The sequence below is a fragment of the Symphalangus syndactylus genome, chromosome 3 (genome assembly GCF_028878055.3).
Source record: "Symphalangus syndactylus isolate Jambi chromosome 3, NHGRI_mSymSyn1-v2.1_pri, whole genome shotgun sequence".
In the NCBI taxonomy this organism is placed as follows: domain Eukaryota; kingdom Metazoa; phylum Chordata; class Mammalia; order Primates; family Hylobatidae; genus Symphalangus; species Symphalangus syndactylus.
In genome coordinates, this window is record NC_072425.2 from 59,357,857 (window position 1) to 59,384,243 (window position 26,387).

General features: G+C 40.0%; 1 protein-coding gene across 5 annotated transcripts in view; it reads right to left on the reverse strand.

Moving 5' to 3' along the window:
• Positions 1–26,387, reverse strand: part of NTRK2 (neurotrophic receptor tyrosine kinase 2) — a 362,023-nt gene that overhangs the window by 115,372 nt on the left and 220,264 nt on the right. The window lies entirely within an intron of this gene.

The following is a 26,387-nucleotide window of genomic DNA, read 5'->3' on the forward strand; positions in this document are numbered from 1 at the left end:
AAGCAGTCATCATGAAAATGCTTCAATGAGCAATTACAGATACAATTGAAACAAATAAAAAATAGTAAGTGCCGGGAAAGAAATATAAAGTCTCTGCAAACAAACAAACAAACAAACAAACAAACAAACAAAAAACCAGAGGATATAAAGAAAACCAAATGAAAATTTTAGAATTGGAAAATACAATAAGCAAAATTAAAAACTCAACAAAATGGTTCAACTACCGAAAAAAGAGGGCAGATGAAAAGAATCACTACATTTGAAGATAGAACAACAAAAATTACTCAGTTCTTCAGAAGGAAAATGGACTGGAAAAAACTAAAGAAATGGAGCCTCAGGGAACTACAACATCTTAACAAAAGCTCTTAATATTCATGTCATCAGAGTCAAAGAAGAAAAAAAAGAAGATATGGCAAAATAATAATAATAATAATAAAGTTGAAAAATAGCAGCTGAAACTTCCCAAATCTGGCAAAAGACATAAACCTAAAGATTCAAGGAGTGAACTCCAAACAAGCTAAGCCTTCCAAAAAAATCCACACTATGAAGATTAGAGTCAAACTTCTCAAAACTAAAGACAAAGAAAACATTTTGAAAGTAGTAAGAGAGAAATAACATCTTAGCTATAAGGAAAAAACTATTTGAATAACAGCAGATTTCTCATAAGAAACCATGGAGGCCAGAGAAAAGTACCACACCTTATTCAAGTGATGAAAATAAAAAACTAATTAGTCCAGAATACTATATCCAGTGAAAATATCCTTCAGCAACAAGAAAAGAATAAAAATATAGGTAAATGCATGCGACACATTTTCCTTTTCCTCTTGAGTTTTCTACATTGTGCAAAAACTGGTTGAAGCAAAAATTATACATTTTCTGCTGTGATTTTAATGTACGTAGAAGAAATATGTAAGACAATTATATATTAATGGAAAGGGAAAGTAAAGGGGAATAAAGATGAGTAAGGCTTCCACACTTTATTTGAACTGGTAACATGTCAAAAACAGAATACTGTAATAAGTTATATATGTATGTATGTATATAAAATGTGCCTAAAGCAACCACTAAAAAGGGCGTACAAAGAGATGCACTCCAAAACACTATAGGTAAATAAAAAAGGAATTCTAAAAAATGTTCAAGTTATCTGGAGAAAGGCAGGAAGAAGACAATAGAGAAACAAAAACAACAGTCAAAGAGAACAAACAGAAAACAAAAAATAAAATGGCAAACTTAAGCCCTAACATATCAATAATTGCATTACATAGAATAATCTGAATGCACCAATTAAAAGATAGAAATTGATAAATAGACTAAGAAACATGACCTGACTATATGCTATCTACAAGAAATTCACTTCAAATATAAAAATAAGGCAAGTTAGCCTGGGCGCGGTGGCTCACGCCTGTAATCCCAGCACTTTGGGAGGCTGAGGTGGGCGGATCACGAGGTGAGGAGATCGAGACCATCCTGGCTAACATGGTGAAACCCCGTCTCTACTAAAAATACAAAAATTAGCTGGGCATGGTGGCGGGCACCTGTAGTCCCAGTTACTCGGGAGGCTAACAGGAGAATAGCGTGAACCTGGGGAGGTGGAGCTTGCAATGAGCGAAGATCGCGCCACTGCACTCCAGCCTGGGTGACAGAGCGAGACTCTGTCTCATTAAAAAAATAAAAATAAAAATAAAATAATAATAATAATAATATAATAAGGCAAGTTGAAAATAGAAAGATGGAAGAAGATTTAGAAACAATGATCAAAGTAAAGCAGAGATGGCCATATTAATATTAGATAGAGTAAAGTGCATAGCAAAGACAATTATCAGAGAGAGAGAGGGATATGAAATAATGATAAAAGAATCAATTCACCAAAAAGAGATAATAAACCTAAATGTGAGCTGAAAAACATACAAGGACAAGCTGATATAACTGAAAGGAGAAATAGACAAATCTACAATTATAGTTGGAGACTTCAACACCTGCCTTTCAATAATTGATAAATCCATTAGACAGAAAAAATCAGCAAGAATATAGAAGAAATAAAAACGCCATTAACCGAAAAGGTCTAATGGACATTTCTAGGATACTCTACTCAACAACAGCAGAATGCACATTTTTTTCAGACTTATTACAGAACATATACTAAAATAGATCATATCCTGGACTAGAAACCAAATGACAACTAATTTAAATAAACTGAAATCATCTAGAGTGTGTCCCTTTACTATGATGAGTTAAAATAAAAATAATAACAGAATGACAAGAAAGTCTTTGAACACTTGCAAATCAAGCAACACATTTTTAAATAATCCTTGGGTCAAATAGGAAATCTCAAGGGAAATAAGAAAAAATTGCATTGAGCTAAATGAAAACAAAACATATTAAAATTTGGGAGACATAGATAAAGCAGTGCTGAGAGAAAAATTATAGCACTAAATGTTTGCACTAGAAGGAGGAAAAAACTTCAAATGAATAATCTAAGTTCCTACCACAAGAAATTAGAAGGAGAGCAGTATAAACCCAAAACAAGCAGAGAAAAGGAATTTCAAAAAACGTAAGATCAGAAATCAATAAAATTGAAAACAAAAACAATAGAGGAAAACACTAAACCAACAAATTGGTTCTTTGAAAATAAATAAATAAAACTGACAAATTTCTAGTAATACAAAGAAAATAAGAGAGAAGACACAAATGACCAACATCAAGAATAAAACAGTACAAACCCTACAGATATGGAGAAGATAACAAGGGAATACTTCAAACAATGTTACACATAAATTTGACAAGTTTTGTGGACAAAATGGGCCAATTCTTTGAAAAGCACAAACTACCACATATGAAATACGTAATTTGAATAGCTCTATAACTTTTAAGGAAATTGAATTTGTGGTTAGTAACTCCTCAAGAGAAAATCTCCAATTCTAGATGGTTTCACTAGAGAATTCTACCAAACATTTAAAAATTTCATCCCAATTCCACGCAGTCTCATCCAGGAAACAGAAGTGGAGAGAGTATTTATAAATTTATTTATAAAACTAGTATTATCTTGATATTAGAAAACACAGCACAAAAAATTCTACAAACATCTTCATAAATATATATGCAAAAGCCTTAACAAAACACTAGCAAATAGAATTTAGCAATATATCAAAAGAATGATACATCATGATCAAGTGGGGTTCATTCCAGGAATGCAAGGCTAGTTGAATATTCAAACACATAGGATTTGCATACTCAAAACTACAATACTGATTAAAGAAATCAAAGATCTAAATAAATAAGAAACATGCTATGTTCATGGATTAGACAACTCAGCACAGTAATGATGTCAATTCTCCCCAAACTGGCTTACAGGTTTACCACCATTCCTATCAAAATCCCAATGAAATCTTTTGTAGATATTGACAACATTATTCTGAAATGTATATGGAAATTCAAAACACATACAGAATAGTGAAAAACAATTTTGACGTAGAGAATATGGGAGGAATCATTCTACCTGATTTTAAAACTTATGCACCGGATTTTAAAGCTTATATAGCTACAATAATTAAGACTGTGTGCCATTGGTGGAGAAATGAACGTACAAATCAATAGAACAGAAGAGAGAACCCAAATAGACTCAGACAGATATGCCCAGATGATTTTTGACAAGCACGTAAAAGCAATTTTGTAGTGGGTTTAATTATGGGCCCAAAAATATATGGCTGCTGCGTCCTCAGATTGGGAACTTATTTGGAATAGGGTCTTTGCAGATGTAATTAAGGTTAGGATTTCCAAGATCAGATCACTCTGGATTAGAGTAGGCCTTAAATCCATTGATGAGCATCCTTAGATGAGACAGGAGAGGAGAAGACAGAGAGTGACAGGGACACAGACATGTGAAAAGGGAGACAAGAGATTGGAGTGACAAATCTATAAGCCAAGAAACACCAGGGATTACTAACAGCCATAAGAAGACAAGAGACAAAGGAAGGGAAGAGTTCTCCCCTACGGCCTTTTGGGGTAGTGTGGCCCTGATGATACTGGTTTCAGATTTCCTGCTTCCAAAGCTATGAGAGAATACATTTCTGTTGTTTTAAGCCACCAAGTTTGCGGTAATTTATTATAACAGCCCTGTAACACTAATACAATAACTTTTCCAACAAATGGTGACTGAGCAATTGGATATCCCCAGGCAAAAATCAAATCTCCTAAGTCTCACATTGTGTATAAAAATTAAATAAAATATGAATCATGGCCTTAAATGTAAAACATAAATCTACAGAGCTTCGTAGAAAAAAATATATATAGAGATAACCTTCAGGGTCTAAAACCAGGCACAGTATTCCTAGACTTAACAACCAAAAGCTAAAAGGAAAAATTTACAAATTGGACTTTCTCAAAATCAAAACCTTTGCTTTACATTTTTATCCTGTTAAAATGATGAAAAGACAAGCTACACACTGGGAGAAAATATTTCCAAGTCCTATAAATGACAAAGGACTACTATCTAGAATACATAAAGAACTCTCAAGACTGAATTGTTAAAGACAAACAATCCAATTAGAAGATGAAGAAAAGGGATGAAGAGATGACATTTCACCATATATAAATGATGGCAAGACAAATAAACACATGAAAAGATGTTGAAAATAATTAGATGAGGGAAATGCACGGTGAAAGCACAATGAGATATCTTACATACCTATCAGAATGGCTAAAACAAAAAACAATGGCAACACCAAATGACAGTGAGGATGTGGAGAAACAGGATCGCTCATACATTGCTGGTGGAAACGTTAAAGGATACAGTCATTCTGGAAAATGTTTTGGCAATGTCTTAAAAAAAAAAAAAACAACTAAAACTAAACATGCAACTACCCTACCACCAAGTAATTGCACTCCTGGGCACTTATCCCAGAGGATTGAAAACTTATGTTCACACAACGTATGCAAATATTTATAGCACCTTTATCCATAATAGCCAAAACCAAAAAACAACCCAGATGTCCTTCAATAGGCGTATGGTTAAACAAACTGTGATACATTTATACCATGGAATATGACTCAGCAATCAATAGAAACAAACTACTGATACACACAACCACCTTGATAGATTTCCAGAAAATTGTCCTGAGTGTAATTTTTAAAAATCCAAAAGTTTACATCCTGAATGACTCCATATATATAACATTATGATAAACTTATAGAAATGGAGTACAGAATAGTGGGTTCCAGGGGTTTATGAATGGGGAGGAAAGTGGGTGTAGCTATAAAAGAACAGAATGAGGGATCCTTGTGGAAATGGAAATGATTTGTATTTTGACTGTATGAATGTCAATGTCCTAGCTTTGTTATATTGTACTATAGTTTTACAAGATGTTACTGTTGGGGGAAACTGGGTAAAGGGCACATGGGCTCTGTTTGTATTGTTTCTTACAATACCATATGAATCTACAATTCCTTCAAAGCAGAAGTTTAATTAAAAACTGTAAGAGGTGTGCCTTGTGCCATTGAGTAAGTTTTTAATATGGACAAAGGACATTACTTGCTTGTAAGGAACAGTTTGCCACTAAAAGCTACCATTCATTATTAACAATTATGGATTTGGTCCCACCTGCATCATAAGTGAGCTCCTTGAGGGTCTGGCTCATGTATTATTTATCCATAAATCCCCCACCGTGCCTAGCAAGCACCCTGCTATGTAATAAGTGCTCAATAAATGTTTGTTGACTTAATGTTTTTATCAGCAATGCATTGAGTATGTGTATTGTGCACTGTTAACACATGGCTTGCTGCAAATGAGAGAAATATTGAAGAAATGTGTCATCAAGTAAATTAATGCCATCATTAAAAAAGCAATTAGATCTCTGTGTTTTGTTTTATTTTTAACTAGTTTTCTGTTTATTATTTTCATTTGTTCTTTCTTTGTGTCTGATTACAAAAGTAATAGATGTTCATTGTAGAAAAGTTTTAAAGACTAGAAAGGCATAAAGGACTTTTATTTACCTATTTTAATGACCAGACAAGTCACTTCTACTCTGACATAGTATGCTTCCAAGTGCTTGACCTCAGTTTTCTTGCTCATTGAGTCATTTGTTCATCAGATGCATGTGGAGAATCTGCCAAAGGCAGTCATACAGACCCAGAGGTAAATGTTGTTTCCCACATTCTCCTACAAATGGAACAGACTCCTTTGTTTGAAGGGTCCAGCTAGAGGGAGCTCGTTTTGTTTATTTGTTTGTTTGTTTTGTTTTGGTAGCCAGTAGTAGAATAACTTCAGCTTTCTGTGCTCTGACATCTTAAACAGACACTTGCTCCTTGGTCAATGATAAACACAGCTGAGTATTTCCCTGAGCAGTAAAGGTTTCTAAAGGACATCTTCAGGGGACATCTCCTGGTCCGAAACCACAACCAACAGAGAACGCAAGAGGCAGCCAAAGGGTATTGTCTGACCTTTATGTAAGAATTTGAGAATTCAGAAGCTATCAACTTGGACAAGGCATTTGAACATATTCAAATGCATTCTAAAACAGAACAAAGCAAAAGGCAACACAGGACAAGACTCTAAAGTCCACAACCACTTTTATTTATATCAGATCTGTAAAACCAGGAAAAGCAAAGAGCGTTACTCAAAAAAAAAAAAGAAGAGTCATGCCTCCGAAGAGGCAAAATGTTGCTTTATCAACAGACACACATTATTTTAATTCCCGGGTATTTGTTGCTGGTGTAAAATTCATCCCCCACCCTGAACAGAATTAAGCAAAGCTTTTGGGATTTTTGCCAGACAGGCACAAAAATATCTGTGCTGTTTTTTTGTTCCATATTTTGAAAAAGAAGTAAATGAACTCAGAGAGCACATTTCTGTTTGCTTATTGTTGCTGCTGGTAATAATAGGGAACCAAATATTCTAGATTTTTACCAAAATGCCAAGTGAGATTCTATATGCAACACATTTTTCAGTTCATTTTCTGAAAATACTCCTTTACTGTGGAAATGGCTATGCAACTTATCCAGATAAAACACATTCTTCCCAGGTAAAGACTCTCTTACTGGATTCACTGTATTTCTTTGCCTTTCATATATCATGATCTAGTAGAAACCTGCATTAGAAGCAGTCTTGCCAGGTATGGACAAAGCTATAGGAGTAAAGTTTACTTTTATCATCACTTAATATTAGTGGTCAGTGATTCTAAATACATCTTTTTGGCGTGGTTTAAAGTAGATTTCCATGTTTCAATCCAAGAAATATTGATTCCACATTTATTCCATAACTGCCACAAGCGCCATGACCCTCACTGTAATTTACACAAATTTCCCCAACAGCACAGTAGATTCTTTTGAGTTACATAATTGGTTAAAATTTTTCTTTTTAAAAAAGGAACACTCCTTTTAAAATTACTTTAACAAAAAGCAAAGGTAAAAAGTGATTAAGGACAGACATGGTGGGGGAAGGTTGTCTATTGATACACACAACTTACAAAGGAATGCTTAAAGAAGCAAAGCTGTCCATCGACAGGCACAGCCAGCAAGGCACTTCCAACCAAAAACATCTCTAAGTGCCTTTACAGCCCTGCCAGTCCCAGAATCCCCTCGGTCTTCATGGACCTGGGAGTTATGGGACTGGAATCATTACCATCCACTAACCCTAGAACTCTGAGAGGCAGGAACAGGGGATGGGTCTGTTTTAATGGAAAACACACTAAATCCAGCAAGGGTCATCAACATAGTGGTTGGACAGAAGAGAGAAGACCCAGTCAGCTGGAAGAACCAAATCGAGTGTTCTCAGTCACTCTCCACCTGTCCCTGCCAAACTGACTGCATGGGGGCCTTCGCCACCAGACCTCCCAACCAGGTCAACCCATACCCTAGCAGTCAGCCTGCCCCCACTGCTCTGCTGAAGCTGCTCTGCAAGGTCACTACTGGGCTCAACCTCACAAATACACTTTCTCTCTCACATGCCACCTTCTCTGACCTCTCTGTCATTGGATCCCATTGTCTGCCCCTCAGAGCTGCTCTTGTCCTTCCACTTCAGTGATACTAGTTCTCTCATTTCTTCCTCTTTTTTCTCATCTTCTTGCTGCTTCTGAATTCTAGGCATTCCTGAGTCTGGAATTCTAGAATTGGTGTTTTCTCTTATTTTTTCCTCTTGACACATTCCCTTACACTACAGCTATACATTTTCTCAAGAGCCAAATCTCCCTTCCATAGGGATCTCTCTCTATTCACAGCTCCAGCCCCACAGCTCTCCTGAGCTTGGTTCCCATTTCCAGCTTCCTTTGGGATGTCTCTTTTGCTTTGTGCATGCAAAGTGTTGGAAATCGAATTCATCTTCTGCTGCCCCAAGCCTGAGCTTCCACTTGTGTTCTTTATACCTCTTCTCTCACCGTTTACTCACGTACCCAGATTAAAACAGAAACAATTTGTATTTCTCCTTTGTCCTCATACATCCAATCCGCGGCCAAATGCTATTGGTTTCACTTTTATCGTTTCCCCTATGTCTATCTTCATTCATTCCAATCACTGCCATCACCCTGACAAGACCCTTCCTCCTTTCAGATCTATATTAATTTAAGTCTGCGTACAGAATCCACCTACCTGACACTCGCAGATTAATAACGCCAAAGTACCCCACATAGCAATGTCATTCCCTGACTTTGATTGTAATCCAAATTAAGAAGTACTTTTACATAGCAAACTAGTATACATTAGCCAGTATACACCTAAAATTTCATGTTTTCTCTCCAGAGGGTAATGTACTTTTAAAATTCAATTTCATTTGATTTTAATTTCTAAAAAAATACTGACTGCTTGTGACCCACGAATGAGCCTAAAAAGCACTGGTTTGTAAGATAGCTTGGAAGAAACTTGTTTTACCCTGTCTCATCTCCTGGGACTGTCCTTCCCTCTATCCTTCAGGTGAAGCAGAACATTTCAGCCTTCATTAATTATGCCTAGTGCTTTAAAAACCCTGCTTCTGTATCCACATCATTTCCTTGCACATGCCTGGTTTCTGTCAGTCACACACACACACACACACACACACAAACACACACACACACCCTCTAAAACCCCACCATGGAGTAGGTTTGGGGTAACAGTGTCACCTTGAAGGCTCTTTGCTCTGCTCAACATTTCTACTATCTTCTTTCTTCCCCTTCAGAGGGACATTTTGTCCCCATATCCTTCTCCATTTGCCACTCGTGTTTCACCTTCCAGAATAAAGATAACTCTACCTAGCAAATTCTTTCTCATGAATGTGGACACCGCTGCAGGCCACCGTGTGCCTTCTTCTCTCATCTGATGCTTACATAGTCATATCAGCACCATTTCACTATTCATTTTTCTTTTCTCCTTTTGTTAAAGGAAAAAAAATCTTTAATGATCTTCAAGAGTTGACGAACATATGTAAGGCAAGAAAAATATTAGTATAAAGGAGAAGAAAAGCTGGAGGTTTAAAAACTAAAATGGAGATGTTTTCTGTTCTATTTAAATACTTGGATTATAAGAGCATTGCTTCCCAGTATTTTCATTTCAAAGCCAGAGATTGGACTTTGAGTAAAACAGACTTATGTGAGCTATCTTCATACTCTAACCACCATTTATAAGATGGTTACTATAGGGGTAATGCGAGTTTCAAAAAATCGGCTTTATAGTCAACAAGCATATGTAATATGACAGAAATACCTCCCGTACACCTTCACAGAATATTCTGTTGTTTGAAGTGATATCACTAAACTTTTATTTTCTACATCAGAGGAGAAACAGAGCTTGAATAAAAACATTCACAGAAATTTGAGATTCCCTTTTTAACAATTAGCTTCCATTTTCTCAACTACATTTTTAAAAACACAGTTGTTATAAGAAGATAAAATATTATGTTGGTGGATGATGGTAGAGAAATCCACCCAAAGGGGAGGGAGGAAGAGGAGATAAAGCAAAGAATGGGAAGAAACCATAAATTAAAAGTCATGCTTGAAGAATAAATGGTTGCCTTGCTGTGAACTTGCCTTATTAAAATTCAAAGGTATTTATAAAGATTAAAAATTAAGGTTGGCAGGAGTTATACAGCTAGGCAAGTTCTCTGCAAATTCCATTAATAATTAAACCTTTTACAGCATTGTATGTGATTCCTAGAGGAACGCATTAAAGACATGGTGTGTCCTCTGCCCAAGGTTAGGCAAGAAGCCAATTTACTAATGAGATTTAAAATTCATGAATTCTTAGTTGGGAACACCATGTGCCTAGCATACAGGGTAGGAAAAAATAATCTATAATAACTTCGGATTTAAAAGGAGAGGCCAAAGAAGAAGGTGTTCAGAAGCAGGGACATTTCCATATTGAAGCTGTTTTGTAGCATCTATGAGCTTTTTTCTCATTTCTTTTCTTTTGCATTGTAGGTACTGTCCATTTAGTTTCACTAGTTTTGAACAGCCTAAAACAGGCCATCAGTAATGGTGGATGCATCTGCTTAGAAAAATACTCGAGGGAGGGATTTCTACAGGTTCACTGACGAAGCATTTCCCTGTTCCAGTAAAAGAGTTTCCCAAGCCAGGTGAATGTCTTTTCTATAATCTGAGAGAGAGAGAAGGGAGGGAGGCAGGGAAGGAAGGAAGGAAGGAAGGAAGGAAGGAAGGAAGGAAGGAAGGAAGGAAGGAAGGAAGGAAGGAAGGAAGGAAGGAGAAAAGAAAAGAATGGAGACAAGAAAGAACAATTGGACATCAGAAGAAAGAAGGAAAGATTTTTCTGCCTTCCAAGAACACACTACCTCTCCTATCTGGCCTCCTTTCCTATCGAAAAGAACACAATGCATTGAGATTAAGACTTTGTGCAATTTAAGAAAGAGCTAATAAGTATTTTAGTTCTGAGATGACCATAACATGGAGATTGGGAAAGATGGAACATGATGAGATTGTGAGAAATGGCTAGCTGTAGAGTATCTCCAAATGACCAGCTCTAAACTAATTCTCTACTCCTTTCCTATGGCTTCCATCCTCAAGATCACCTCACGGTCATGACATCAGCCCAGCAGCAAAAGCTGCCTTCCAGAAAAGCTTTACTCGGAGACTTTTGTTGACATTTCCGTGACCACAACTGTATCACTCCTATAGCTGCAAGACAGCCAACAGCACCGTAAGCACCAACAGACCTTTCTGCAGTGATGGAAATGTTTTACCTGCACTGTATTATTTCATAGCCACTTTAAACAAGAAAATAAAATGTTAAGTTTATTGAATTTTAAATAATTTAAATTAAAATAGTTACATGTACAGATTTTCAAATGAGCAGTACAGTAAAAATCAAAGACTCCTTTCATCTTCAAATTACATGGTAACTGTAATGAGACGGGCTGGGGTGGAGAAAGGAATGAACAATCATTGAGATAATTTGTTTGTAAGCATGTGAAACTGTGTGAATGACTTGACAATTATTGTTGCATTTAGACCTCATGGAAGCTACAGCAGGCTTCATTGTGCCCATTTTACAAATGAAACAACTAAGGCTCAGTTTGACTAACTTGGCTAAAATCATGGAGTTCCTAGTAGCAGAAATGAGTTTTGAACCAGGGCTCTCTGCCAGCAGAGCCCAGGGTGTCTCTGTTATCACATAGAAAGCCTCAGAGACATAGCAAGGAAGGGCCAGGTTCCCACACAAGACACCCAAAGATTGAGGGGAGAGAGTTAGCCAGAGTGACTTATCCCTCTTTGTAGTACTCATCCTGTGGATTCATTTGCCTGCTCCCCTTTCCTTCATGGTAACTTAAAGATTTATTTACATGTTTATGTACGTATTTATTTATTTGCAAACCAGTGTATACTCATTATTTACAAAAACGAAGATTTCTCCCAAAAGTACCAAAAGCAGAGAACAAAAACGCATCCCCAATCCTGCACCTGATTCTAAAGCTTTTCACCTCCCCTCTCCTTCTCCTGAAGTGTTGTGAAACAAATACAGATGCACACTCACTCACCCTAATTCTCATATTCCTACAGCATGCATGGGGACTCTTGGAGGCTTTCAAAGAAGAACACACAAGAATCTTTTGAAGTTTTCTGCCTTTTCATTGTAGGAAAAAGACAAAGATCCCTAATGTGAAAAACACCAATAGTATTGATGGCAGTCTTTTTTTTTTTAATTTTTAATTTTTTTTTTTTTTTTTTTTAGACAGAATCTCATTCTGTTGCCCAGGCTGGAATGCAGTGGCATGATCTGAGGTCCCTGTAGCCTCTGACTCCCAGTTCAAATGATTTTCCTGCCTCAACCTTCTGAGTAGCTGGAATTATAGGCACACACCACCATGCCTGGCTAATTTTTTTGTATTTTTAGTAGAGACAGGGTTTCACCATGTTGGCCAGGCTGGTCTTGAACTGGCCTCAAGTGATCTGCCCACCTCAGCCTCCCAAAGTGCTGGGATTACAGGTGTCAGCCACTGTGCCCGGCCTGATGACAGTCTTCAGATTCAACTACTACTGAAGCAATATTACTAAAATAACATGCATTTACACTTCAATGTAAGGTGACTCTAGTGAGTTTTGGGGCATTCTATACAGAGGGAATTATGGTCTAGACATACATGGAGAAGAAGCCAAGGGAGGGAAGGGGGAATCTAGCCCTGGACTGGACTGGGGTTAGCTCATGCTCAGCACCACCATCATCATTGCATTTTAGGAGGTGCAGTATTTTGGAAAAATAGGGTTATGAAGAGACAGATGAAAATCAATATGCTCTTCACAATAACTTGAGGTTTCTTGTATAAGTATTATACATAATGCATTTGCTCTTATTTTATTGGACTTAAAGCACTGTTTACGTTTTAAAAATTATGGTCGGGTGCGGTGGCTAACACCTGTAATCCTAGCACTTTGGGAGGCCGAGGCAGGCAGATCACGAGGTCAGGAGATCAAGACCATCCTGGCTAAGATGGTGAAACCCTGTCTCTACTAAAAATACAAAAAAAAAAAAAAAAAATAGCTGGATGTGGTGGCACGTGCCTGTAGTCCCAGCTAATCAGGAGGCTGAGGCAGGAGAATCGCTTGAACCCAGGAGGCAGAGGTTGCAGTGAGCCAAGATCACGCCACTGCACTCCAGTCTGGGTGACAGGGTGAGACTCCATCTCAAAAAATAAAATAAAATAAAATAAAAATTATAACAGAGCTATAGTAATTTATATTTATCGCCTCATTTTGAGGGTTCTTATCTGTGAGTTATCTGCTGGGGAAAAAACATTAATTGAATATGTAACCTGTAATTACCCATTTTCTTTTAGAAAATACCATTCTATTTATAGTGTTCTACTTTGTAGTTTTATTTCTAGGTCGAAGTGGGAGCTGACTATATGCCATTTATTAGCACAACCGGCTCCCTACCTCCTCCCACTCATTCGTCTTTTGATCAATATGTGGCTTCTTGATGCTTGCAAAGAAAAAAAAAAGTTTCTGTACTCAAATTGATAGATGGGTTTAGCTGTTGAAAACTTTTTAATTTGAAGACTTGGGGGAGAGGGATTTTAAATGAATCGATACAATGAGGCCTTTGTGTTTTAATCTTATCCAGACTGTCCCTGTTATCTGAGAAGCGCTCAGAAGGCTTCCTTTCCTAAAGGAGAAGGTGGTATTCATGATCCAATCACTGAAAAACTAAGCAATTTACAGTTAGTTAGACTCACAAGTGCACATATTTTTACAAGGCATGCCTCTGGAATGCAGCCTGCTTTTGTCCCTTTAGAATTGGTGTGGCTGTCACGACCTCTGAGAGATATGGATGCTGTACAAGAACAGCGAACCACAGATGCCAGGCCTTCAGTGTGCCCACAGTATTCTCAGGACTTTTCATGGGGTTCCTGGACTTAAGGATGAAAACTTGAAGAATATCCTTTCCTCACTAGCCTCAACCCCGTGAATGCACACAAAATCCTTCACACACCCTGAACCTCCGGAAGCTCAGGAGCTAGGTTAAGGGTAGAAACACAGTCAATGAGCAGAAACAATTCACTTGGTGTCTGGTCCCACCTCTGCTCTTTATTACCTGTGAGACCTTGGACAAGTCACTCTATAAATAGTTATCTTTTAAGTGAAGAGATACAATTACAGGACCTCTAACACCCGAACCAGCACTCATTTTCTGAACGTGATCATGGCTACAGGGAAGTGCATACTTCCTTCCCTGACACTAATGAAACCGGTCTGATTTCCAGCAAGAGGATCAGTGCATTTGGTGTCATGTCTCATGGGAAGGATAGACCTATGCCATGTTCCTTTTACTTGAGATGCCCAAAAAGTAAGTTGTTCCTGTGACATGGCCTGCTTCCTTTACACCACCCTGACAGATAGTGTTCAGTTGCATCTCTTTGGATTTTCTAAAGGACCCTAAGACTTAGGTAGGGCAGGAATTTTCTTTCCACAGACCAAGGGACAAAGAATTTGAGAAGCTGGGTGTCCACCCCATAGGGAACTAGTATCCTGTAGCATCCTGGTCTTTGGGTTCTGTGGGGAGTCCACTCTGCTCCACTGCTCTGTTCACATCCAGACACATTTTTCATTCTTCACTCTTGTCTCTGTCCTGACTCTAACTCTCTTTTCCCTTTTTCTTCCTGTCTCTCTTCTTCCCTCTACCACCCCAATATGAACAACAGGAACAGGAAACACAATTTTCACCTAAACAATATAGAATCGTATGACGTGCTATTTCCTAAGCTCAGCTGGTTCCAATTCCTGACCTATATTTAAATATGTTACTCAAACTGTGGGTTTTGGCCTTCACTAATATAGTTGCAGAGAACACCAGACCGGGAAGTAGGTCAGGGCTGGTGGGAGGGCAGGTGCCCTCCTGACTTTCCAGAGAGAGAGAAAAAAAGTAAAGGATGAGGATTAGTGGTGTAACAGAACTGTTAAAAATTCAACTGAGATTGGAGGTACAAATATAAAACCCATTCCTCTGGGCACCCTTTCAGATATTTTAAACACACCCTATCTATGTTTTGTCCTGAAATACACATTCAACTTTTGATGGGGTGTTGTTTTCTAATTAGATAGGATAATTTTGTTTTTAATTTCAAAGTCATTCAAATTTTCTGAAGCAAATTAATACTCCTATTTGTCTTTAAATAAACACATGTTTCATGTTTCCCAATATGGCTAAGGAGACATTCATGCTGACATCCTTCTAAAAGGAGCTGTATGTTAGGTTGGAGAATTATCAGCCCCCTCAGCTCCCATGTTTTAGTGCTCAAATCACTCAAGGAAAAGCACATTTGTGTTATACCAGACTTTGTTGTCACTGAAGACAAGCCTCTTACTAAGCAAGCCTTTGCTCAGAAATAAACTGAAAATGCCTGTAATCCCAGCACTTTGGGAGGCTGAGGGGGTGGATCACCTAAGGTCAGGAGTTCGAGACCAGCCTGACCAAAATGGTGAAACCCCGTCTCTACTAAAAATACAAAACTAGCCGGGCGTGGTGGTGCATGCCTGTAATCCCAGCTACTCAGTTGGCTGAGGCAGGAGAATCACTTGAAGCCAGGAGGCGGAAATTGCAGTGAGCCAAGATTGCACCATTGCACTCCAGCCTGGGCAACAGAGCGAGGAAAAAAAAGAGAAAAATAGAGTGAGACTCTGTCTTAGAAAAAAAAAAGGGGGTTCAGAAGGGTCTTCCCAAGGTTCAGCTTAGCCCCTCCATTTGCCAGCTGTCTAGTCACGAGGAGCCACAACAATCCCTGGGCTTTAGTTGCTTCATATGTTCAACGGGGTCAGGATAGGAATAATAAGAAATAAGAATGAGAAAAAAAAGAAAGAAAGAAAAAGAAAGAAAGAAAGAAAAAGAAAGAAAGAAAGAGAGAAAGAAACTGAAAACACTAGATAACCCTCTTTCTTCAACAGTGTTTTAAGCCACTGTGTAATTCTTCAAGTCTGAGTATGTACATAGTAAGAACAAGGTCTGCTTGTTCAAACACAAAGATCTAGTTCACCTAAGTGCATTGTAGCCAAGCATGGACAGACAGGATATCACAGTATCACTTGGAAAACCACTAATAGCTAGTAAACTGGAGTTGACTTCTGAAAAAGTGATGGCACCATGGAAGGACTGTCCTGACAGAGAAGCAGAGACTTCTGCAAGCCCAGAAGTCAGATGTTGCTAGGCTGTTCCTGTGTGGTTATAATCTCATTAGCTACAATCATTTCCCAAAAAGACAGAAATGAATCTGTCTTCTAAAGATGGTTTTCAAAGCCAACTACAGATATTGTAGAAAAAAAAAAAAACAGAGGCAGATAAGACCTTTCATCTTTTTCTTATCCCATGGGCTTTTCTGCCTCCAGATTTCCTTGCACATCAAGGGGGTTCTGTGCAAATCAGTGGGTCTGGCCCTCTGCCCACCCTGGGCTAAGCTGTGGTTGCCATGGCTACGAAGATAAGAACGGCCCTTGGTTTTATAGAGCCCTGGGTCCCTTGCTCACAGGCCTTTTCAGTTGGTATTTCTTTCATCTTCTTCAGAACCCCATGTGGCAGGTGCAACAAGGAGTTCACCAATGCTCCGGCCAAAGTGAGTAACGAGGGACACATGTACGACCCAGCAGAGCAGCCCTGAAGAAGTGGTTTGTGAGGGCATGGAGGAAGGGCTTGCTTCCACACTGCACTTCTGGGTCCTAAGGCACTATTCACAACTGGCTCAGGCATCATTCTCAGCCTCATGCTACTTTTGTCCAAGGACGGAACAAGAGGTGCCAGCACTCAAGGGAATCCTGCACCACAACAGGCAGGGGACCATGATGACTGCTGAAATAGGCAGCAGGAGTCCAAACTATGGCATAAAAATTGTCACAGCAACACCACAGGGGGGACCCCTGGGGGGAAGTAGGGCATGGTGATTAAGAACGGGGGCTCGAGGCCAGGTGCAGTGGCTCACGCCTGTAATCCCAACACTTTGGGAGGCCGAGGCAGGCAGATCACGAGTTCAGGAGATCGAGACCCTCCTGGCCAACATATTGAAACTCTGTCTCTACTAAAAATGCAAAAATTAGCTGGGCATGGTGGCACGTGCCTGTAATCCCAGCTACTCGGGAGGCTGAGGCAGGAGAATCACTTGAACCAAGGAGTCGGACGTTGCAGTGAGTGGAGATTGTGCCACTGCACTCTACCCTGGCAACAGAGTGAGACTCCATCTCAGACAAAAAAAAATGGGGGCTCAGAAGGGTCCTCCCAAGGTTCAGCTTAGCCCCTCCATTTGCCAGCTGTCTAGCCACGAGGAGCCACAACAATCCCTGGGCTTTGGTTGCCTCATATGATGAATGGAGTCATGACAGGAATAATAAGAACATCTCTCTCAGAGCGGGGCTATGATTCCAGGAGAGGTTAGACAGACAATTCTAGGAAGGGAAGGTGGTCTACCTCCCCAAATTATGCCTACTCCTCTTGCTTCTAACTCTCAGCTACTGCCACGGGCTTCCCCATTTACTCTCATTCATCCTAGTCTTCATCCTCATCCTCACCATTCCTCTTATCAGGAGCCACTCCTAGGGAGAGGCAGAAGAACAAGCATTTTGTGGAGATGTCCTGACAGGGCTTTAGAATATCTCACTATTAAAGTTTAATCCCTCCTAAAGCATATGGCAGGAGGTCATTTATGTATAAGTATAGTCGTAAGTCATAGGGGAAAAAAGCGTTTTGTTAAAATTTTGATTTATTTTTAAAAAGCACGTCCTTCCAATGCACTTACACTCTGCCAGTTCCATTTCAGAGTTGTCTAAACTAGTGAGATAGCCCAGAATCCTTCAGGACACTAAATCACTTTAGAGACACACCACTGAGGCCTAACATCATGAAATTACTTCTTTCTTTCCAATCTATGGGTTTCACGAGTGATTAGAACTGGGTTACAGCCTTAGGGAGGAAAAAATGTGCTTCCAATTTCCCTCAGTGTATGTGCCGGCCGTCCCCATGCTCCTGAGCCTCACCTCTGTGCTGGGCAGTGTTTCAGGCATCAAAGATACAGCAGTGGGCAAAGAAGACCAATGTCTCTATCCTCATGGAGCTTCCATTCTTGCACAGTGCCTGGCACACAGGGCATATGCCACAAATCACTGCTCAGTGAATGCACGCATGCTTGTTCACCCTAATGATGAAATCATCCTGCTATATTTAGAGTAGCCATATAATTTCTTTGAAACATGGAGCCACATGCATTAACCAAAGTTGCCTTCTTCAGAAAACACACAAACAAACACACCTAGGTTCATTTCCCAGAGACCTCATCTAAAACAGAAAAAAAGATGTATGAGAGAGTGGGAGAAAAGAGAGGGTGAGAGGCTTACTCAAAAGTGGGGTGGCCAAAGATCCTAGAAACATGTTATTTATTTATGAATTAACATAGGCCTCTGCAAGTGAATAACATGGAGGAATGCCCCATGGCACCCTTAAAAATTTTATCAAATGAGTTAAAGGTCTCAGAGCACCATTTATTTGCCCTGCGTTGCTAGGTAATAATTCCCTAAACCCCCTCCATGCAGCAAGCAAGCCCCTTCTACTACAAACTTCCACTGCAGAAGTGAGGTGGGAGAAGGGAGGAAATCCTGCAAAGGCAAGCCTCACAGCTTTGCGCTCTCTCAACACTCTATCGAGCGGAGACATTTTATAATCATGGCCATAATTGAATGCCCTCAGGGGTTCAAGAGGACTTCCCTCTTTAACATTTAAAAAGATAATAAGAACCGGTTTAAAAGCTGTAAACCCTTTACCAAGAAGCCAAAGGAGCCCCACAGCCAGGCCCTGCCTTTCTGGCCTCCCTTCTTAATTGTGGTTATGGGTGCCTGGTCATGGGCTCCAGAGAAATGTGGAGAGAATTCCGTCTCTCCTCTAGGATTTGATTATCTGGCTGCCAGGATGAAGTATAGGAGAAGAGAAGAGCTGCTTAGGGAGAATCATTTTAGGGAAAAGCAGTTTACAAAGACTTTTATGAAAGGCTGCTGCTGTGAACCAGCTAATGGATCAAAAGTGCCAGGGACTTCTAAACCTTTTGATTTCTAAAATCACATCCAAGCAGCATCTCCAGATTCAGAGAAAGTAGAAATCTCTGTACCCAAATAATTGCTTAAAAGTTAGGCCTGGAAAGTTGCAAAGTATGTCTTTACTTTAAAAGACATTTTTTAAAAGACACTTTAAAAAAGAGTACGAAGTCCACGAGCCTCCTGTGCTTTTGTTTCTCTTATTGTCAATATCCTGCTGTCTCCCCACCCTTCACTTCCTTCTCTTTGTCCTGAATATGGTAAGCTGTGTAGGTTATTGTCTCAGGTTGCGCTATTATCTAAGGGATATATTTTTTTCCATTATTGCTTAGATAAGCTTGAATCATAAACCTGTATGCTTTCTTGTGATTTTGTTCCAGCTGAGCCCAGTGGCATCTGTCTTATCCTCTCTGATGCCTGTCCAATTTCCCCTTATCTATTAAGCTTAGTCTGTAGCTAATTAGAGGAAAAGGCTTATGAATTGTGTCCCTGGTCCTGTATGGCGTTTTGAAGTCGTCCTACACAATACTAGAAATGATTGATAGTTATCTGTTGTTTAGAGATACATATGGCAATTTATTAATCTGATGTCTGTCATCACTCAGATATATTTGTTAGTCTTCACAGTAAGATTTTTGTAGGCAAACCATTGCCTGGATAATAATTTTACATGACTACAATATTTCCAGGCTGTAAAACTCAAAGAAGCCCCTTGCTCTTAGCCAACCTTGAGCAGCATGAAGTTTAGATAGAATATTTAGGTGGAGGTTGTGGGGTATGGTGGGGGAATCTTCCTGTTATTTGCTGAGTAGTATCTGATGGGCCCATGCCACAAAATGAGACGAAACAAAAAGTTGGGATGGCTGAACTGCAAGAAGCCAAAGGAGTTGCTCAACTTTGCCTTAGCTCAGCAGCCCATGTCCCAATAACGCACAAAGCTAAATAAAATAATCCGTTAGAGGAGACAATTGCTGCTTATACAAACTGTGTCCCGTTAAACTACACGTGTGAGATGCAAAAGAGAACCAGCTCACAGCTGGAATACATTCAAGACTATGGGGCTGCAGCTTCTTAATGTGGGTGTGCAATGAGGACTATTCAACCCCCCCTCAAGCCCCGCAACACCCAAACACCCCCAAGTGTGGGGTCTCACCAGTGCATGCAATTGCCAGGCACCTGTTAGACTTTTCATTTAGCCGAATAACACTGAGAGGCCCAGACTTGGGAACATACTCAGTGCACAGTCCGCCCCCCTGGATTGAATAGCATGATGGTATCTCCTTGCAACACTCAGTTTGACAGGCCTCGTGGGGCACATTCCATCTGTGTCACCCTCTCTTTGTTCCTGGATGTACTGTTTCTATCTTGGAAAGTAGGGTGACCTGTTTCTTGTTGTCAAAAGAACTCCGTAGGTGTGGAAAAGCCTCTTAAAGATAACTTCAGCTCCCACAGGTGGCTTCTTTCACTACACTGAAGGCAGAATGAGCAGTGTCTGCCTAGTTGGCCAAGAAGCTTTATCCCCAGCGATACACACCATTCTCCCCTCTGGGTCGCATCGCATGCTTTGAAGCAAACTATTTCCTCCTTTGTCTCATGGAACAATCACAGTAAAATCAATGCTACAGAGTCCGATTCACAGACACAAAGGCAGACCTCTTAATAAACACACAGCGTCTGGGGTTCACGGGTGCCTGCATGGGTGTGCCGGCTCTTCCTATCTCTGTCACACGCTGCCCTGCACGTCCACATCTACACTGCCAATGAGAAGCTGCTGCAGGCTTTTGGGGACACTGAAATAAGAGCATGGGGTCAAGTGCTCCAAAATTTCTGGGCAGTCAGAACTGACTCCTGGGACAATTCTTGCTCCTGTGAGGCAAGGAGAGGAACAGAGGGTCTCGGGATAGCTGCCTCTGGATCCAGCACAAAGAAGTGCACTTACATGATTTCAGATTTTTAAAATGTGTTAAAGAAACCCAGTTCTCACACAGAGTATACACTGTGTGATGCCATTTATTTGAAGCCCTAGAACATGCAAAATGAATCTATGGTTTAAAAAAGTCAGAACAATGATTGCCTCTGGTGGAGGGTAAGTGGAGGAAATTGACTGGAAAGACATAGAAGAGACCTTTGTGGGATAATAGCAATGTTCTAGATCTTGACAGGGGTTAGGGTTACACAGGAACATGTATTCACCAAGCTCATAGAATAGTACATGTAGGGCTAGTATATTTCATTGCATGCAACTTTTATAACCAGACAGAGAGAAGGAAAGAAGGAAAAAAGGAAGGGAGGAAGGGAGGGAGGAAGGAAAGAAAAAGAAAAGAAGAAAGTACAGTAATTTTTCTTTTTTTTGAGACAGAGTTTTGCTCTTGTTGCCCAGGCTAGAGTGCAGTAGCGTGATCTCTGCTCACTGAAACCTCCGCCTCCTGGGTTCAAGAAATTCTCCTGCCTCAACCTCCCGAGTAGCTGGGATTACAGGTGCCTGCCACCATGCCCAGCTAATTTTTGTATTTTTAGTAGAGATAGAGTTTCATCATGTTGGCCAGGCTGGTCTTGAATGCCGGACCTCAGATGTTCCACCTGCCTTGGCCTCCCTAAGTGTTAGGATTACAGGCGTGAGCCACCGTGCCCAGCCTAGGACAGTAAATATTGAACTGCAGTTTGTACTTGAAGTGTCCTGTTTTCTTCAGCTTATTCTGAAATGCTTCTAGAAACGGATGGACTGATGATGCATGGACAGGAAAATCTTAATTGTAGAATCCAGGTGGGTAGATGGGTGCCCACTGAACAATTCTTTTAACTCTTCTGTACGTTTGAAAGTTTTTGTTAATAAAAGATGGAGAGTGGGAAGCGGAAATTCAATACTACTCTTCAGAAGTCAGGTTTCAGAGTTGGCAATGTTAGCTTTGGGGACGTGCCACATGGAATCTCTCACACAGAAGGTTTAAGATGTGAGAGACAGAGCCAAAGCAATCAGGGCAGTGCATATTTTCTGCACTTTGCCTATGTGGAACCTACTGCTTGGGGCCTCTCTCTGAGCCCTACAGGACTATAATATACAATCCTGTGCAGCAGCAGAGCTCAGATAACTTAAGCAAGAAAAATGTCCTTTGGATAATTTGCAGACTTTGGCCTGAAACAAGGGCAGATACATTTAGATACATGATTTGTTTTCCGGCTGCTGTGCTATTTCAAAGTATCCTTGTTACCGATTGTAGTGAAAAACTCCTCCACCCTTAGGGAAATAAATCAGACTGGATTACTAAAACCATACCCTGCAGCTCTGCTAGCCTATATCCATCTTGATGTCATACCGGCCTAAGTTCACCTCTTTAAAAAAAAAAACAGTTTTAGTGTGACACATGCTGGTAAAGATTTTATTAAGCAGACTATATTAGCTGAGCCAAGCAAATTAAGTTACATCCCTGGACATCTTAATAAAACAGGGTCTTTCCCATACTTCTCTAGGTTCTAATTTATAACTTAATTCTATGGGTAAAGGATGAAAACATAGACATGAACATCAATAAAAATCACTTGTATTTAGCTTTGGGATTCAGTCATACATGCACACTAAGTGAGATTAATATGTGGACTAACCATCTGTATTCTACTCTCGTCCCAGATCCGCCCTACTGGGTCCCAAGACATAACCTTTCAGCTGAGAAAAGAAGAAAATCCTGGCACTTATTTCCCTGGTGGCATGTCCACAGTAGTGTGCCAAGGTAAGCAAAACCATGGAATTTATATTGCCACAGCTTATACAAGAGTTCATTTTACTTGACTATTTGGGAGAATATATTTTTATAACACATATAGGAGATGTATTCTGGAAGAGTGTGCAAAATTCCCATGTTGCAGTGCACTATTGCTTTGATGGCCTCCAATGCACCGTGTCTTCCTGTTTTCATGCTCTCGTATAATCTCTTCACTTGAATCTAGGCTATTTTAACCAAAATAATGCAGGGAAGGTGAGACAGCGCTCATTCTAGAACCTAAGCTTTCGGAAGGCCTGGCACTTTTTTTAAAAAAAAGCTTGACCATCTTGAGTCCTCCATGATGTGAAGAAACACAAAACATCCATGAGAACTGGGGCCCTTGGCTGACAATTCCAGCCGAATTCCCGGCCAGCAATCACCAACTACTGGCCATAGGCAAGAGACAATTTTGGACTTTCCTATCAAACTGACACCACACGGTGAAGTAAACAGCCAGGTTGACACATGGGACTATGGGAAAAGTAAATTGTTCTTATTTTAAGCCACTAATGGTGGGGTGGTTTGTCACACAGAATTAGATCACAAAGCATATGTTTAAAATAAAATCTGAGATTTCAAAGATATATTACAATTGAAGAAAGCACCTTAGAGTTATACTCCCAGACTTCTGTCTGCCAGTCAGTACTTCAATGAAGATGACTGAGAAGTATTTCCTTATAATTCACAAGAAGATAATCTCCCAGATTCAGGTGTATTTCTTTGTTGTTATATGATCGAGGGGAGCCTTGTGTCCTAAGTCTTGGTTCGATTACCACAGATAAGCATTTTTTAATCATGGCATTCATCCCAAGGTGATTGCTAATGGGATCCTTTGAAGATATTATGGAAGTAGGAAGATGGAAATTTCATTTATATCTCACAATCTCCTCTAGATCTCTTAATTACTTTTCTTTCAAATTACTGCTTCTGTAACTAGGAGATTTCATTCAAATGGTCAGCTATAACTGATCCTAGAGGATGAGAAAAGATCAAGAAAGTCCAATCTACATTTTCCCTACCTGAGACAAGCAACCTAAAGCCAAGGCCAAGAAATGGATCCTTACCCAGCAGTTCATCAAATGGCCCCTTCATAAAACAGATTCAGAGTACCCCCTGCAGGTTAAATCTCTAAATGTAATAGAATCAATTAGCCCCAGTCTGACTCTGAGCCTGTCACACGAGGACGGTAAGGGTCACAGCCATTAGCACTGATCAGTCACACCCATGGACCTGCTGTCACTCATCACCACCATGTTTTATTGAAGACCTTAACAAGAGGTCCTGAGTTATTAGTGACCTATTGTGACCTAAGGTGAGGGAGGGGGAAGCAAAGGGGAGGAGAGCACGACTGACGGCTACTGACTACAACATGCCAGGCATCATGCTAGATGTATGTGTATTGGAAATCCCTGAAAATGCAAAAGAACTGGAGAAGTTGGGCATTCTTATCCTCATTTTCCTCATGCAAGCAAAGTGTTAAGTGCAGCAGCTGGCTCTTAATAAGGCCCCCAAATAGCAGCCATTCATATCTTTATAATGCTGCTACCATCATTTTTCAGAATGGAAGCTGAGGCTGACTGAGGTTATGTGACTTGCCCAGGGCCACATAAGAGTAGAAGCTGTGAGGCTAGGATTAAAACTCAATTCTGAGGCAACTGTCTCGATACTGGTAATAATGATGGTGGTGTCAGGACAATATTTTCCGAAAACTAAATCCTAGTGAAGACTGAATAAGTTATACTTTTAGAATATGCCACCAATGATATGTCATGTCCACATTTAAAATACAAAAATATTGGCCAGGCACAGTGGCTCATGCCGGTAATCCTAGCACTTTGGGAGGCTAAGTTTGGTGGATCATTTGAGGCCAGGAGTTTTAGACCAGCCTGGCCAACAGGGTGAAACCTCGTCTCTACTAAAAATGCAAAAATGAGCTGGGTGTGGTGGTGCACACCTGGAATCCCATCTATTCAGGAGGCTGAGGCATGAGAATCACTTGAACCCAGGATGTGGAGGTTGCAGAGAGCTGAGATTGCACCATTGCATTCCAGCCTGGGCAACAGAGTGAGACTCTGTATCAAAAATAAATGAATAAATAAAAAAGAAAATACAAAATATTTTTGAGTCTTACTTAAAAGTATCAAAGTTATTTTGGAATTACAGAAAGATTTTTAAAAAGTGTTTTTAAAGAGCCACTTTTTAAAAAATTGCCGTCGTTAATAAATAATGGGGAAAGTTCGCCAATGAGGCAATTAGCCAAAAATGAAGGCTGGGCTTCCCAGAGACTTAAACTAAAGCAGGTTGTGTGACTTGTGATTTGTCCTGATCATGGACTCAACGCTTTTGCTATTATGGGTTGAAGCAGGTCTCTGGGGTCAGGTGAACTTTATAATACGTTGAGTACGCTAAGCACTGGGTCCAACCTCTTAGGGATTTTCATAGGATTGGTGCCCAGTGCCTGGTTACAAAAAGGTAAAGACAGAAGTCCCCGGGGTGGCTTTGAGGCCAGGGAACCTGGATTTGAGTCCCTTCTCTGCCACTTTTTTTTTTTTTTTTTTTTTTGAGACGGAGTGTTGCTCTGTCGCCAGGCTGGAGTGCAGTGGCGCTATCTCGGCTCACTGCAACCTCTGCCTCCTGGGTTCAAGCGATTCTCCTGCCTCAGCCTCCAGAGTAGCTGGGACTACAGGTGCCTGCCACCATGCCCAGCTAATTTTTTTTTTTTTTGCATTTTTAGTAGAAATGGGGTTTCACCATGTTGGCCAGGATGGTCTCGGTCTCTTGACGTTGTGATCCGCCCGCCATGGCCTCCCAAAGTGTTCTCTGCCACTTTCTGCCTGAGCTGAGTCTGTTATTTAAACTCTTCAAGCATCCCTTTCCTCATCTATAAGAAATCGCTTGAAGGTGGAGTTTAGCTGAGATAACGCATGTGGAAACACTTAGCAGATGGCAAGTCTCAAAAAAAGTTTTCTTTCTCCTTCCCTTTCCAGAACTGGTTAAGTTCTCTCAATGCTCATCCCTAACATCTGAACCCAAGAACCACATTTTTATTCTGCTTTCTTTGTCCTGGCTGGCTTTTTCTTGCATTATTAACTATGTGGAAAAAAAAATATGAGGCTGGATTTGTTTTGTTTTCTGTTCCACTCTGTAGTTTATCCAGACGTTGTGTACCTTTAAAAAAAAATGGGTTTTGTCATTCCTTGTAACATTTATCTGAATTTTAATCAAATAGGACAGAAAGTAAGATCATGTGTCCCTTTTGTCCCCACAACATCAAGAAAATAATCTGCAACCTCAATTAACACTAACAAATAATCTTTCCTTTAAGGAAAAAAAATGTGGATCCAGCCCTTTTGTAGTTTCCCAGTTTAAGAGATTTTTCACAGGGGTCCAAGCCAGAAAGCTGAAATCTATGTAACGAAGTCAAGCTGAGAATGGATGCCGCTGGTCCTGCTGGAGATGGCTATCTGCTGTCCCTGGAGGCAGTGACGGTTGGAAGATGGTCAAAAATGGAAACAGCATCTTGGGCCACCCTCTGGACTTGAGCTGATCATTGGGGTATTTGGTCTTGCTGCACGAAGAATCCTTACTACAGCTTAGTATAGTCAAGCAATGATATAAAATCATTTTCTTCTAGAAACTCACATCTTTTGTCTCCAAG